This window comes from Morone saxatilis, unplaced genomic scaffold, assembly GCF_004916995.1.
Source record: "Morone saxatilis isolate NCDOM2014 unplaced genomic scaffold, NCSU_SB_2.0 Contig9, whole genome shotgun sequence".
Lineage (NCBI taxonomy): Eukaryota > Metazoa > Chordata > Actinopteri > Moronidae > Morone > Morone saxatilis.
The window spans coordinates 12,738,311-12,750,860 of NW_023340268.1; the positions used below are offsets into that span (position 1 = coordinate 12,738,311).

A 12,550-nucleotide genomic window follows, 5' to 3' on the forward strand; every position below is an offset into this window, starting at 1 on the left:
TTATTATTATTAATAATAATAGTAATAATAATAATAATAATGTATAACACCACCATTGTTATGTTATCAATCAATCTAATCCCAACAAGCCTGACCATGACTCATATCCTCATATACCGACATCCATCCATAAAAGAACAGCCAGTTGGCCAGCGATTTACTTTTTACTTTTCTCCTCCAGTGAGCGACTCATGCCATATGGTGGCCTTCAATTTATAAATATGTAATTGGGCCTGAAGGAATGTGGCCCCTAGCCTGGACCTGAACACCAAGACTAATGCAAAAAAACAGGGACAAGCGGCCCACACACACAGCTACTGCAAGTAAACATCACTTTGCTAGAAAATGTCATCTAGTCAAATACCTGCTGCGGAAATGCTCAAAAGTTTGACAAATGTTTCTGATGATCATACACGATCATTCTGAGATTCTTTAGATTCAAAGATTAAATCAGGCTAGATTCATATTAAATTGAATCCAGAAGATAAGGAGTACAGAGTATGAGAAATGACAGACCATTTATTGGAGTGATTTTCTGATTCTGCATCACAGACACTGCAGAAAGGTGGTGTGTTTATAGGTTATTTCATAGAAACAACCGCTGAGAATGAGATACAGTTCACCAACAAACTGTGTGTTATTGAAGATTTAGCTCCTTGTCAACTTCAAACAAATAATATCCCTTGGAGTCAAATTGTGACCAGCAAACACTCTCCCAACTGGATTAAGTTGAGATTGTTCATTTTCCAAAGCCAGAGGTGGTTTATTTTCTTTATTAGCAGTGCACTGAAGCGTTTCAATCCCACTATTTGTGTGAGGGTGTGTTTGAAATAAGAATGAGAGGAAAGAGGGAACGCCAGGGCTCTTGAGTCCCTAAACCATATTAACCAAGAGGTAGAATAACAAGGCTTGACATTCATTTGAACCAAATTCGTCTCCCTTGCGTCGTCTTGCTGAGATGAGTGGCAGCCTTGAGCCAAAGGTTGGTTCATTTAAAGAGCTTCAGAGCAGAGCAGCAGGGGCACTGGCCCACCACAAGCAGCCATGAAATTGGATGTAAGGGGTCAGGCAGCAATTGAAACTTCACAGTATAATGAGTGATGCCCGCAGGCCATGGGCACAGCGACCTGAGCCTTGATTTGGAGCGATGGATGGGAGATTAAGAGGAGGGCGAGGTGGAGAAATCCGGGGGGGATGTGCTACCGGTACCGGTAGTCAATCAGGAAACTAATGGAGGTGAGCCAAAACAGATGCTGACTGGCTTAGTCAACAGTACATTTCCCTCAGGGACAGAAAAAGAAAGAAAAAACAGGAAAGAGATGAAAAAGAAATGGTGAATTTAAAAAAAAAAAAAAAATCTCAATCAAATACCCTTTTTGGCCGACTGGTAAAAGTTGTTGGGAAGGTTGAAGTTTGAAGTGACCTCTGAGACTAACAGAGCCCCGAGGTGGCAAGGTGAGGGGAATTACATGTCAAGGAACATTTAGGAGATACAGACAGTGAGCAGTCTCATGTGGCTCTGCAGAAATTTCTCCATCCTGAGGTTTAGCAAGGCATGCTGAGTTGTAGACAGTTTTATTAGCTCTCGCAGGGCTCAGCAGGACCTAAAGCAGCACAGCAATGAGGCAAAAAAACATTACAGCATGTTGATGTTAAAAATAGTTCACAAACAGTGTTCTGCATTGTAATACTCCTATTGCCAGCGCACCCAAATGGTTACAGAGTGTGGATCACTGAATATTTCATCAAACAAACATAATTTATCCATGCTGAGGAAATAATTTAAGAGGGGGAGATCTGGTTGCAGCTACTCTGCATTTGAGCAGACTCCTGAGACGAAAACATAATAATATGTAATAGTAGTCTTGAACATACAGTGAATTCTGTGTGAAGACAGTGTTTTCCATAGTTTTTGTTGTATTACAGCACACTAGATTTAAAATGACTCATAGACATTTAATTTTTACCCTTGTAAATGAGAACAGCAAACGATTAAAACATTGATTCATTAAATGTGGCTGCATGGCTGCAAATATCCCCAAATCAAAGCTGAAAGTCAGCACATTTGCTGTTCAACTTCAAATTAAATGCACAGAAATACTTTCAGATTGCACTACATTGAATTGAGTTTTTAAGAAGTACCAGTTGTTTGAATGTATAGATTTTGCAGAAGAATAGTCTATATGTGTGTGTGTGTGTGTGTGTGGGGGGGGTACAGTACTTCCTCTTTCAGCATTGCCGCTGATTTCAGCTAGCTGAAATGTCAAGACTGAATCACTCTCACCACTGCACAAATGCACTTAAAATTATCTGCCTGAATGGACATGGCACTGTGTGAGAGCAAAGTCATGTTACTGTGATTAGGTAACTATTGCTTTAAGCCTAAAACCAGCCTTTTTTCCTTTTCTTTAATAATAAAAACATCTACTATACAATACAACAGTGTACCACACATCACACTGACTGATGGGGCTTAGTAGCTGGATTGGCTGTACTCAAGGTCTGTATTGAAGGAAAAAAAAGAAACACCAAGCTCCTCGCTACTCTTGCCCTAAATCGCTAGGCTTCACACGACCTTAATCTGAGGCTCTGTGTGTATATATATGTGTGTGTCTGTGTAAAGCTGACAACAGGAAAACCATTAGGAAACTACTTTCAACACCACAAACTGCTATTACTGTCTTCACATCAAGGGCTCTGGGCAAGTAATGCTACCTCATAACAATGTCTTTCTATAAGATGACATATGGATGAGAATTACAGCATTGCTCAATAAAGTTTAAGTAAGAAATAGATATAGTAATATATAAAGATACAGAATACTTCAGAGGACTAGCCTGGGAACCAGAAAATCTGCTGACCTCATCTATGAAAGGACACCTTTAACCTTAGGACTCTTAACCTTAAGAGCTATTTTATCGTTAGCAGCAACAGCATGAGCATATCCATGATTGAAAGAACTGAAACACACAGCGTAAAGAAGGTATTTTGTGTTTGCAGCTAATGGAAAACCGCTTCATTACTGAATGGGAGTTTTCTTCAGCACTTTTTTATGGTCTTTTTCCATTCCTGTTATTACTAGAAATTCTCTTTTTCTATGTTAAAATTAATACATATTGAAAACGACATCAGGCCATGACCCACATCCCCAAAACAGCAAAGAAACCTGAGGTTAAGCACCTCTGAATCACTGTGAACTGGACTCTTAATTGGTTGAAACGGGTTATGTAAAACCTCTCTGTGTGAAACAGCTTTCTCTCCCAGAGGCAGGCTAACATGGTCATGGAGATGGGACACACACACACACACAAACACACAACAGACCACACACAGACACACACACAGAACACCACACACACAACACACACACACACACACAGAACTCTGCTTGTAGCTGGATGACACGCCATGAAACAGCAGGGGAGATATGAACTCTCTCTCAATTTAAGTCACAATTTATCACTCTTTTTGGCCAAGCATATGGGTCCATAGCACACAATTGATGATGAACTAATGGATGGAAAATGGGCTATAATGAGTTTTCTTTGTCCTGTATGCTTTTCATCCATCTGCACAGCCAGATGTTCAGTGCCTGCACCCCCCATAAAGTAGGTAACAGGAAACTGTGATGACCAGTTTAGGTTATGCTGGACCATATGCCCACATGGATCAGCAGAACTTGATTCTTTTCGGTGCAATACTTTATGACCATATGTCACTACAAAATTATGACAAATGGATACAATTTGGTGGTACAACTGGTGGCCTTTGTCATGACACTGCAAGAACTACTACACAACTTCCCTCAGCACATGACAGGGAGTAGAAGTTTTTGCTCAGGGACACTAGCAGGGTGAAAGCTGAAAGGCATAGTGTCACAACAGGGCTGCAACTACAGATTATTTTTACTGTCTGTTTATCGATCTGTCTTGTTCATTTTGACTAACAGTCCAAAATGAAATAATTAAATTATATACTCAAGAAAATCTGGTTGGAACCAACAAATCATTTTTTATTTAAAGTTATTTGAAATAGACTATTTGTTATAGCACTAGTCCCAAACAAAGTGTGAGGAATTAAGTTAATTAGCTCAAGGGTCAAGAAAACTGTTCAAAAGACATAGACTTGAGGTACCAAAAAACGAAACACACACACACACACACACACACACACACACAGGAATATAAGTTTGTATATGTTTCTAATGCAGAATCAAAAAACCCTTGGTCCATGGTAATACTACATGCACAATGAATTTCCATGTTACCCTCACTGCTATCTTTGCATTCACATCTTTTAAATAGGTGTGTTGTGCACTTAGAACAGTTCATCGACATGTAAAACCAGATACACACAAATGTAGTGTAGCTCCTTTTAAATGAGCTGAATTTATTGTATTAGTGTTAAGAAAGGATTTTAGGTAGATGTAACTGTCTGATGGTAGCTTTGCAACCATTTTGCAAAGTCTTTCTGTCAAGTGGGAGATGTTCCAAAGTCACAATATTTATGATTTGGAGTTACAACTCAGGAGGCTAATGTTTTTCTGCCTCGGTTGCTCGTAATTACGGTAGGAATGATATTATGAAGTGAACTTGTCATAAGCTCTGTAGGCTGAGAGGAGTTCCAAGTCGTTGGTTGCAGACTAAATTAGACACATCGGCTCAAAAACATCACGCAATATCCTCATAAAAGGCATGAAAACTCAGAGGCTATACAGAGTTCTCTCCTCTCATTTTCTCTCCAGCCATGTGTGTGGCTGGGTTGAGGTCAGGGGTCAATGTTACCTCCCTGAAGTGAGTGTGCGACTCCGTTTCATGTGTATGTGAATGTAAGCGTGACTGATTGTGGGACAGCTGTCGCCTATCACGCTCTTCTCAAAGTCCATTCAACGTGAGGGCTCTGTGACGTCAACTAAGAGCTAATTACTCAACTGGCCACCACACAGATGAGTTCTGCAGACGAGAGAGGTGACTAAGCTTGTGTATGTGTGTGCAGCTGTGTGTGGGTATCTCTGTATGTGTGAGAGAAAGTGAGAGAGATGTGAGGGCTGAATGCCACCCTGACATCTGTCAAGGTCCAGTGTGTATTTTTTTGTGTGTATATGTGTCCATGAGTGTGCACAAAGTAAGCAAAGCGACCCCCAGAGTCACCTTGCAGCTATGCCACATGATGAATACGCAGTGAAAAGTGTCATACTCACTCTAATTACAATACCAGCATGCCCTGATGTCCAACTGTGACAAGGGGAGAGTGTGTGTGTGTCCAGTGAGCAGCGTCAGCACCATCTTTCTGGTCCAGTCACTGTTTGCGTGTGTGCAGGATGCCAAGGCAGCAGGCACACCGAGATGCAAACCATGGCTGGCTAGATGACTTAGCAAGCCGACTGTGTACTACTCATGCTACAGCAAACAACATCAGAGCATCAATGTACTCATACTGGTAATGCACGCAAGGCTGATCTAAGGTTAAAATAAGCTTATAGAAATGCAATTTATTAAAGAAAACCAATCTATTTTCATTTTCACTGACTGTGCTGCTCTAATTGGGGAAAAAAACTGTTATGTAGCTCACTTTCATCTACTTGATATTTCGAAGCTATGTCATACATGTGCCCAGGAACATGCTAAGATGTGCTTGCAGGTATGTGAGACTTTTGGGCCCAGAGATACTTTTTCCCCTGATCAATCAATAGAAATGAAAAGACTGGAAAACAAATAAGATTGGATTTTTTTTCTCAGTGTCAAAAACACAAAATTACTCTTTGTTTTTTGAGCCACTAGGTCCAATAAAAACGTTCTGTATCACAAAAATATTTTCTTGCCTATAATATGCGCAGGTAGTTGTCAATCCTAAAAAAAGTTTTCCAGCATATTTTCCAGTGAGTCACTTTTTGGGGCTAAATGGGGCACCATCTTGGAATTCTTTATCTAGTTCTCTTAATACGTGAATCCACACACAACACATAAAGGTAAGACTCACACAGCTTAAAGCGGGATTTTAATCTCACTGGAACACGTTGCCTTCAATTTTACATCAATTATACGACAAATTGTCCCTTTCTCCTGTTATTTCATTGCAAAAAAACAACAAACAAACATCACAACACACAGTTTCTTAGAAAAGCTTCCATAAAATCAGGCATTTTAGGCCGCAACAATCCACAAAACAGCCTGCAGGGACTGGCTAATTAACATCTTGCTAGCCCTGTTGTGGTAGATTCTGAGCCAAGTATGTCACCTTAAAATGTAGTGTGTAATCCGTGAAATGTGAAATGATGAATCAGTTGTATAATGTTTGGGCCACACCAGCAGGGCTACTGGGTTTACTCGCTCTTTTAATTCGAGGATCTCTACCATGAAACTAATGATCATTATGCAAAGATGCAAGGAGAATGAGGTCACTGGTTCAAACTGAAAAGCAAGATAAAAATAGGCATAGCGAGAGCTGTATAATGCTTTATAAAATAAATATTATATATTTGTCCACAGTATTAGTATTTTTGTTATCTATTTTGAGTTTATTTACAACACGTATTTCATTTCAGGGAGGAAGAGAAGCATATGAAGAACTGTGACTTAATAAGGATGAAAACAGGGAAATGTCAAAGCCTTTTTTCCTCTGTGATTTCTAATTATGTAACCCGATCATCTTAGCATGCAGAGTCCCCAACAATGGTCAAGATGCATTAGGGGACAGAGGGAGAGCGACGGATAGCTGCAGACGGAAAGATAGGAAAATGAGACTGAGGGAGGCATGTTGCGAATCCATCAGCGCTCTGGGCTGAGACACAAACCCAACAAATTTACCAGTACATCTGCTTTCACACGCTCATATTTTCTCAATACAATGAGGCTTGTGCAACTGCATCTAGTTGTGAGTTTTTGCTGCGAAAAGGCCCCATCTAGAGCCAGTGTTTGGTTTGTACGTTCTGAGTTACTGTAGAAACATGGCGGTTCAACTTTCTAAGGTAACAAAAACACAATGATTCTTATTTTCAGCATACAATAACAAAAACATACCTGGCATTCTGGCAATAGATCCTTTTAAATGTTACACACTGGACCTTTAAGAGGTGAAGGAGTGATCAAATGTATTGTAATGTATGTAAATGTATTTGAGGAATTTACTTGAAGGATGGTTCAGCCACGGGAAGACTCGAAACCAATATTTTACCAAATTTTTCAATCAAAAATCAATCAATCACAGACATCGCTTCTTTTTAATCTGTGATCCCAAGGAATAATAATTATCAATGGAATTTCTATTTTCATTAATTCATGTAATTTGCATAAAGAAATGTATATTTGCATTGTGCTTTACTTGTACTTTTATGTGCCTAGATTTGTTCTGTTCTATATCATAATTGTCTTTATATGCCATAAAAGTTCATTAAAATGTTGAATTATACACTAAATATCACACACTATTAAAAAGGAATTTACCCAAAACAAACTTTTTCCTGTTGTTCAATTTCCTCAGCAGGTTTTAAAACTGTTTATATAGGTTTGTGTGTTTGTGTTGTGTTGTACATCTGATTTCACCGTTGACAAGGTCTGCTAGTAAGGGACCTTTTGGGAAAAACATTAAAATTATAATAATAAAAATTATTGAGGGTATGTGTGGGTTGAAAAATGGAGTTGGGCAGCTGTCATCGGCGGGTTGCGTTTTACCCCCCACTCCCCCCCCCCCCCCCCCCCCCCTCGCACTAAGTCCACAAGGGTTTTGCTGAGAAGCTGGACAGGGAACAGGAGTCTAACATAAAATCCAAGAATGCTGCAAAACTCGAAGATTCTCAAGCAGCCCATCTGTCAAAGGATTGTTGGTTACTGTGCACCAATTTAAAAACCTTTTGTGGTGTATGCCCGAGGCTACAAGTGGAAAACCCGAAGAACGCTCCCCCCCTTTTAACACAAGGACTGCACTTGAACAAACTGTGTGAAGTCGGTTGTGACTGCCAAATAGATTCTGCATGTCACGACTTGGAGGGATACTTGGAATTCTACGCTTGGCCTTTCCTCCCTTCATCCATCATCCGCTTCGTTCTGATCATTGGAAGGAGATTTCACAAGGTGAGGGATTTAGCGCTAAAACCTTGAGACTTAACAAGTCATTTTTTAAATGGGATCAGTTTCATTTTAGCGAACACTAATGTTAGGATACTAATGTTTGATCTCGGACATCAATTTTAATGGCGAACTGATACCTTCATTAGTGGGAAAACTGTTTACAGAGGAGCCCCCATGAAAAATTGATAAATGAATCAGGAAACAACATATCATGAAGGTACATTTTGATGCAATATAAAGTTCGGCATGCCTCTGTTCGTGTTGAAAAAACATTTAAGCAGGATACAAGAAAATGAACACAGATTTATTAGGCCAAAAACTCTTACAAAGTCACATTTCTTGTTCAGTATTTTGCCTTTGAGCAACTGGCTATTGGTATCATATAATTACTGGATATGCAAATGTCCTTGCCAGCATGTGTTCTCTCAGGTGGGTCAAAATGCAATCTAATCCTTCAGAGCGATACTCAAAGTCTTATTTAGTTTGCAACACTAACCCCCATCGGCTTGAAAGGTGTTTTTTTTTTTTTTTTAGTATCATTATGCAGAACCAACTGGCACTAAAAGTTGCTTGATATCATGTTGGGTTACAAAGTTTCAAGGTAAACAAAACAAATTCTAATGTCTGCAAAAATGTCTCGAAAAAGAATATTCTACTTCTCTGCAGTCCTCCAGTATACTCTTTAGACCCACACAATCAAGCGTATGCTGGGACAATCTGCTTAATTAGGAGCACGACCTAACAAACACAAAAAATGATGTTTGTTAGAAAAACTTCAACTGCCTTTGGTTATAAAGTGTGTGCTGTCAGTATGTGACCAAAGAATGTATAATGTTTATACTGAAAAAAAACATGTTTGTATCTTATCATTTGCCAAGCTCAAGAAAATTGTCGATGTAAATATTTAGAATTAACAGACGTTATTTAATTTTTTACCCGGTTTTGATTGAAAACATGAGCACATTTAGTCTGATAACCGGAGAATGACATTTTCAACTGCTATTTACTTCTCTCACACCAATGTTAACTGGCCACGGCTAGACATGACATTCTATTACCCATGACATGAAGTGTGTCAAGTATGTGTAAAACCTACTATCTTCAGATTACACACTATGGGCCAGTCCAAACACCATCACGTGTGTGTGTGTGTGTGTGTGGGTGTGTGTGTGTGTGTGTGTGGTGGTCTGTGTGTATGAGTGGGACAGAGGTTTGGTTGGTCGTTGTTTATCGGAAGCACAGCGGGAAACGCATGGCATGTCAAATTACAGTGGGAGGTTGTTTCAGTTAATGAATTGGATGACTCATTAAACACCTGCCAGGTTTTGGGGCATCTCTATACAACAACACACTCCAACCACCAGGTGCGTTCGCGTACCAACACACACACACACACAACTACACACACACCCACACACACACACACACACACCTATGACATAGAGACATATACATTATAGCAGTGCCTACAAAGACGATGATCACCTGCTCTTGACCGTATCAACTTGTGACCCAAAATAGGTTGTAGGCTTACTTCGTACAGGATTATTGGGGCGTTCTTCCAGCACAGACAGAGCTTTAGGTTTTCTTGTAATGGCAGGTGATGTGACATACAGTACAGTTTTATTTGCTGTTGTCAAAAGCCAAAGACAAAACAGACAAACTGAAAAGGAATCAAAGGAGGTAGTTGGATCCTCTACAACAAATATGCCATTAATAATAACACAAAAACATAATCTTATATGAGGAGGACAAACTGATCAAATCTATGTAAAAAAAATATCATATACAGCACCTAAATTAAGCTCACTCAGCTTGGGTTGCAGATTGAAAATGCTTCATCTTTAGTTCAGACCATACAATTCTGTCTCAGAATAATTTCCTGATTCAAGGCTCATAACTAAGCAAGTAAAAAGAAAGATATAACCCATAGCAATGTCCTTGAGAATAAAAAATACACTTAAAAAAAATAATATCAGTCCAAATATTCAGCCATGTCGGTATTGCGTTGGGACCTGAATACTCATGCCCATGAGCTAAGATGTCAGATGGAGCTGTCTGTGGTGCTGAACATGGCCTTTTGTTCTGACCTTGGCTTATATTTATATTTGACAGTTACAAATATAAGGACATCATGTGACTGTCAGTGTGGAACTTGCCCAGACCTTCCTCTGTCTGCGTTTGCCTGTGCTTGTACATGCACAGCCGTGGTCTCTTTTTTAGTTTAATGTGTGTGTCTGTTAGCATGTGAGTGTGTGTGTGTCCATGCCCGGACCTGCCACAGCTCGCCACCCAGATCTCCATCTCAGCAATGAGATGCCACACCGTGAATCACCAAGCAGGGCCATTACTCACCATGCCTGACCCTTTTCTAAATAACTTTATAAATATTTCATAGACCAGCTTAAACAGGAGAGTCTGAAAAGTCATGGCTTGGCGCCTCAACGACGCAGATTCCATTAAGCCGCATGTAGCAGCAGAAACATGGTGGGACAATTAATCTTTTAGGATCTGAACCGGGGCAATGAGAAATGCAAGAGAGAGAGAGGGAGAGAGAAACAGAATTAATGGAAGAAAGTGAGAGAGAGGGGAAACAGAGAGAGGACAGAGAGAGTGACACCTGGATAGTGTTATGAATTATGTAGAATCATCTAGCAGCATTGACAGCTGATTCAACCAAGCAAGCGCCCTAAACTCCTTTCTCCAGACAACATCTGCATAGAAATAAAATATAGATATATATATATATATATATATATAAAATATCTCAACAACAACCAAACATCTCAGAACAAGCAAAGTGTTAAATGGAAAAGTAGAATGGAAGAAAATCCACCAACCTGAAAGAGCACTGAAACAACTGTCACGCCAGATTGTTTAGTGTATTCTCTGTTATTTTTGTATTTTTTTTTAAGTTAAGATGCTACTTGCTTGTGTATTGGTGTCATTTTTATCAAATGCACGGGATAAAAAAAGAAAGAAAATCAAACCATGAAAGCATGCGAAAGGATTACAAGTATGAGAGGGACAGATGTTCGTTAGACCCACAGAGAGGAAAAAAAGAGGGAGCCTGAAAGGACAGAAGAGTGAGAAAAATTAAGCTTGAAAGAGAGCTTCAAGAGGCAAGCAGGGAAGAAAGGCAACTTCAGCAGCCACCGGCAAATGCAGAATCCCTCTGTGTTTCATCCCCGTGAGAAAACAAGAAGAGAGTGTTTGGCCTCTGTCAGAGCCATACTGGCATTTCACACACGTGGAGAGCGCAAATGAGCCACTACAACGTCATCGCCGTCACCATTAATCCGCTGTCTCTTTCTTCTGCCTTTATCCACAAAGGGGTGTGGAGAAGAAACGTGAAAAAAAAAAAAAAAAAAAGCTGAAATTAACCTTTTTTTCCTGCACCAGGGGTTTGGACTGTTTTTTTTTATTTTATAGAAACTGAAAGATAACCATGTCTTTTAAATGGAGAATTACAGAGTGCTTGTGTTCTGGTTTGCTTTAATGAAGTTTCCACCAGCAGTTTTGCGTCATGGTTTTGCGCTGCACTCAACACATTCAAAAGGGTACAGCTACCTCGACAGCTTTATCACCTACAGTAGCTCCTGCACCCTTTGCATCTCCAGCAGCACTTAGGCTTAAGATTACTCACACGATTCAAATGAAAGCTGTTAATGTTCAACAATACAAGACTATACTAAGAGTCTAAGACATAGGCATAAAGTTCCGTAACAAACAACAACTCACAACAACTCATCCAAAAGGCCTTTTTCATAGAAGTCATTTTGACATGTCTCAGTAGGAAAAACGCAAATGGTAAATTTACTGATGGATGAATTCCATTTACCTGAGCATGCTGTCTCACTGTCACACTGTCTTAATCAGCCATGTGAATATAACAAATATATATATAAATATAACTGGCTTCTGTATAAAAAGTTGTATGGCTGTCAAGAGTTTTTACTAAAATGCACAGATGTCAACATCATGCTGGTGCTAGATGAAAAGGGGAACACCAAACAGAACAATGGATATCTGTACCAAATTTCACCAAAGTCAGTAGGCTTCATCCTCGGGGGACCATAGATAATGGCAATCGATCGTCTGGACTAAAGTAATGGGCGAACCAACTGACGACTGACAATGCCATCGCTAGCCACTAAAATATATTGTAAAGTTACTTCATATCTAGAACAGAGAAAAAAACTGACTGAAATGTCATTGTTACACTTCGAGTTATTGGTGAAATAATGCACCACAGTTTCTAATATTAGTCTGACTCAAATACCACGCTATCAAAACTGATAAAACGTTACAGAGACACAGACACACCCTCCAACATCCTCATTAGTGTCAGGTTTTTCATAGTTTCTCTGTTGAAAGGTCAACTGAATGATGACAGTCGGTGTAGAGCTGAGACTCATTTCTCTCCCTGCTTTCCTCTGGGAAAAACGCAGGCTCATGCCCCTGCATTACACACACACACACAC

The 12,550-nt window shown here is 39.7% G+C and overlaps 1 protein-coding gene across 1 annotated transcript in view; it reads right to left on the reverse strand.

Annotated features, from left to right (window-relative positions):
• Nucleotides 1–12,550, reverse strand: part of elmo1 (engulfment and cell motility 1 (ced-12 homolog, C. elegans)) — a gene marked incomplete in the record, with an annotated part of 60,099 nt that overhangs the window by 30,062 nt on the left and 17,487 nt on the right.